Genomic DNA, 4,797 nt, shown 5'->3' with positions numbered 1-4,797 from the left:
GATGAGGGAAGGCTAACCTTGCCAAGGTAGAGGACTTGTCCGCCACCTTATAAAGTTCTTGGGATATAACCTCATGAACTTCTACTTTCTCTCCAATCATGATGCTATGAATCATGATAGCCCGGTCTATAGTAACTTTGGACCGGTTGCTAGTTGGAATGATTGAGCGTTGGATAAACTCCAACCATCCTCTAGCCACGGGCTTGAGGTCATGCCTTCTCAGTTGAATCGGCTTTCCTCTTGAATCTCTCTTCCATTGAGCGCCCTCTTCACAAATGTCTATGAGAACTTAGTCCAACCTTTGATCAAAGTTGACCCTTCTAGTGTAGGGGTGTTCATCTCCTTGCATCATGGGCAAGTTGAATGCCAACCTTACATTTTTCGGACTAAAATCTAAGCATTTCCCCTGAACCATTGTAAGCCAATTCTTTGGGTCCGGGTTCACACTTTGATCATGATTCTTGGTGATCCATGCATTGGCATAGAACTCTTGAACCATTAAGATTCCGACTTGTTGAATAGGGTTGGTAAGAACTTCCCAACCTCTTCTTCGGATCTCATGTCGGATCTTCGGATATTCACTCTTTTTGAGTTTGAAAGGGACCTCGAGGATCACCTTCTTCATGGCCACAACTTCATAGAAGTGGTCTTGATGCACCCTTGAGATGAATCTCTCCATCTCCCATGACTCGGAGGTGGAAGCTTTTGCCTTCCCTTTCCTCTTTCTAGAGGTTTCTCCGGCCTTAGATGCCATAAATGGTTATGAAAAAACGAAAAGCAACGCTTTTACCACACCAAACTTAGAAGGTTTGCTCGTCCTCCAGCAAAAGAAGAAAGAAGGGAGTAGAAGAAGAAAAAAATGGAGGAGATGGAGGGGGCTTTGTGGTTCGGCCAAGAGGGAGAAGTAGTGTTTAGGTTGTGTGAAAATGAAGAAGTGAAGAAGGGTTTATATAGGGGTAGGGTTCGGCCATTATGGGTGGGTTTGGGAGGGAAAGTGGTTTGAATTTGGATGGTGAGGTAGGTGGGGTTTTATGAAGGATGGATGTGAGTGGTGAAGAGAATGGTTGGATTTGATAGGTGAGGGGTTTTTGGGGAAGAGGTATTGAGGTGATTGGTGAATGGGTGAAGAAGAGAGAGAGTGGTGGGTATGTAGGGTAGGTGGGGATCCTGTGGGGTCCACAGATCCTGAGGTGTCAAGGATAGCTCATCTCTGCACCAAATGGCGTGCAAAAATGCCCCTTCTGCCAATCCTGGCGTTAAACGCCAGTCTGGTGCCCCTTTTTTGGCGTTAAACGCCCAGAATGGTACCAGACTGGGTGTTAAACGCCCATTTTGCTGTCTTCACTGGCGTTTAAACGCCAGCAAGTTTTCCTCCAGGGTGTGCTATTTTTCTTTCTGTTTTTCATTCTGTTTTTGCTTTTTCAATTGTTTTTGTGACTTCTCATGATCATCAACCTACAGAAAACATAAAATAACAATGGAAAATAGATAAATATAACATTGGGTTGCCTCCCAACAAGTGCTTCTTTAATGTCAGTAGCTTGACACTGGGCCCTCATGGAGCCTCACAGATGTTCAGAGCAATGTTGGAACCTCCCAACACCAAACTTAGAGTTTGAATGTGGGGGTTCAACACCAAACTTAGAATTTGGTTGTGGCCTCCCAACACCAAACTTAGAGTTTGACTGTGGGGGCTCTATTTGACTCTGTTTTGAGAGAAGCTCTTCATGCTTCCTCTCTATGGTTACAGAGGGATATCCTTGAGCCTTAAACACAAAGGATTCTTTATCACTTGAATGATCAATTCTCCTCTGTCAACATCAATCACAGCCTTTGCTGTGGCTAGGAAGGGTCTGCCAAGGATGATGGATTCATCCATGCACTTCCCAGTCTCTAGAACTATGAAATTAGCAGGGATGTAATGGTCTTCAATCTTTACCAGAACATCCTCTACAAGTCCATAAGCTTGTTTTCTTGAATTGTCTACCATCTCTAGTGAGATTTTTGCAGCTTGCACCTCAAAGATCCCTAGCTTCTCCATTACAGAGAGATGCATAAGGTTTATGCTTGACCCTAGGTCACACAAAGCCTTATCAAAGGTAATGGTGCCTATGATGTAGAGAATCAGGAAGCGTCAGGGATCTGGCAGCTTCTGAGGTAGTTTTTGCTTAACCAAGGCATTGAGTTCCTTGCTGAGCACTGGAGGTTCTTCCTCCAATGGCTCTGTGCCAAATAGCTTGGCATTCTATTTCATCAGAATTCCTAGGTACCGAGCAACTTGCTCTTTCCTAGTTTCTTCTTCCTCATCAGAGGAGGAGTACTCTGCAAATTCTATGATCTTCAACCAAGCATTCAAAGAAACTTCAATGGGCTCCACATGAACCCTTGGTTCTATCAGTTATTTAATAGGAAAGTTCTCACTGGGCTGAGGGTTGCCAACTATCCCTATCATGGTATTCAACGCCAGGACTTGTGTTTCTTTGGGCGTTGAATGCCCAGCTTGCATACCTTCACTGGCGTTCAACACCAGTGGTTGTGTTTGCTTGGGTGTTGAATGCCCAGTAAGGTGCTCCTTACTGGCGTTCAATGCCAATGATGGTGGCTTGTTGGGCGTTGAACGCTAGTTATGGTACCTTTGTGGGTGTTCAACGCCCAGTAAGGAAACTCCTTACTGGGCGTTCAACGCTCACAAAGGTTCCTTACTAGCGTTCAATGCCAAGGATGGTTCGTTGTTGGGCGTTGAATGCCCAGCAGGGAGTTTCTTATTGGTGTTCAATTTGGTTATTTGCAACCATTTCAATGAGTTCTTGAGCTTCTGCAGGCGTCTTCTTCAGATGAAGAGATCCTCCTGCAGAGCTGTCCAATGACATCTTAGACAGTTCAGACAGACCATCATAGAAGATACCTATGATGCTCCATTCAGAAAGCATGTCAGAATGACACTTTCTGATCAATTGTTTGTATCTTTCCCAAGCTTCATAGAGGGATTCACCTTCCTTCTATCTGAAGGTTTGGACTTCCACTCTAAACTTACTCAATTTTTGAGGTGGAAAGAACTTTGCCAAGAAGGCATTGACTAGCTTTTCCCAAGAGTTCAGGCTTTCTTTAGGTTGTGAGTCCAACCATATCCTAGCTCTGTCTCTTACAGCAAAAGGGAGTAGCATAAGTCTGTAGACCTCAGGGTCAACCCCATTGGTTTTGATAGTGTCACAAATTTGCAAGAACTCAGCTAAAAACTGATGAGGATCTTCCAATGGAAGTCCATGGAACTTGCAATTCTGTTGCATTAGAAAAACTAATTGAGGCTTAAGCTCAAAGTTGTTTGCTCCAATAGCAGGGATAGAGATACTTCTCCCATAGAAGTCGGGAGTAGGTGCAGTAAAGTCACCCAGCACCTTCCTTGCATTGTTGGCATTGTTGTTGTTTTCGGCTGCCATGTCTTCTTCTTGTTTGAAGAATTCTGTTAGGTCCTCTGCAGAGAGTAGTGCCTTAGCTTCTCTTAGCTTTCACTTCAAGGTCCTTTCAGGTTTAGGGTTAGCCTCAACAAGAATGCTTTTGTCTTTGCTCCTGCTCATATGAAAGAGAAGAGAACAAGAAAATATGGAATCCTCTATGTCACAGTATACAGATTCCTTAAGGTGTCAGAGGAAAAGAAGAATAGAAGGAGGAGGTAGAAGAATTCAAACTTATTAAGAGGGATAGAGTTCGAATTGTGCATTGAGGAGGAGTGTTAGTCCATAAATAGAAGGATGTGAGAAGAGGGGAAGAATTTTCGAAAATTAAAGTTGGGAAAAAAATAAAGTGATTTTGAAAAAGATTTTAAAATTAGAAATCAAAAAGATATGATTGAAAACTATTTTGAAAAAGATGTGATTAAAAAGATATGATTGAAAAATAATTTAAAAAGATTTGATTTTTAAAATTAATGACTTGGCTAACAAGAAATTTAAAAGATATGATTCAGACATTAAACCTTTCTCAGCAGAAAAGGCAACACACTTGAAATGTTGAATCAAATCATTAATTGTTAGAAATTATTTATGAAAAATGGAAAGAAATTGATTTTGAAAAATATATGATTGAAAAGATATGATTTGAAAAAGATTTGATTTTAAAAAATTATGGAAACTTGAAAAAAATTTGAATTAAAAACAAAATCTTCCCTCTTGTGCCATCCTGGCGTTAAACGCCCAGAATGGTATCTATTCTGGTGTTTAACGCCCAAAATGCTACCCTTTTGGGCGTTGAACGCCCAGCCAGGTACCCTGGCTGGCGTTTAAACGCCAGTTTTCCTTCTTCACTGGGCGTTTTGAACGCCCAGCTTTTTCTGTGTAATTCCTCTACTGTATGTTCTGAATCTTCAATTCTCTGTATTATTGACTTGAAAAGACATAAATAAATTTTTTTTTGAATTTTTTTAATGATGAGGAATAATCAAAATGCAACTAAAATCAAATAAACAATGCATGCAAGACACCAAACTTAGAAGTTTGTATACTACTGACACTAACAAATTGAGAATGCATATGAGAAACAACAAAACACACACAAAACAAGAGAATTTAAAGATCAGTGCAAGGAAATCGTCAAGAACAACTTGAAGATCAATGAAGACACATGAATGAATTCGAAAAATGCAAGAAGAACAGAAACATGCAATTGACACCAAACTTAAAATGAGACAGTAGACTCAAACATAAAATATTTTTTATTTTTAAGATTTTATAATTTTTTTGGATTTTTTCGAAAATTATATGGAAAAAGAAAATAAAGAGATTCAAAATTTTTAATAAGAAT

The sequence above is a fragment of the Arachis duranensis genome, chromosome 5 (genome assembly GCF_000817695.3).
Source record: "Arachis duranensis cultivar V14167 chromosome 5, aradu.V14167.gnm2.J7QH, whole genome shotgun sequence".
NCBI lineage: Eukaryota > Viridiplantae > Streptophyta > Magnoliopsida > Fabales > Fabaceae > Arachis > Arachis duranensis.
This window is presented reverse-complemented; position numbering follows the sequence as displayed.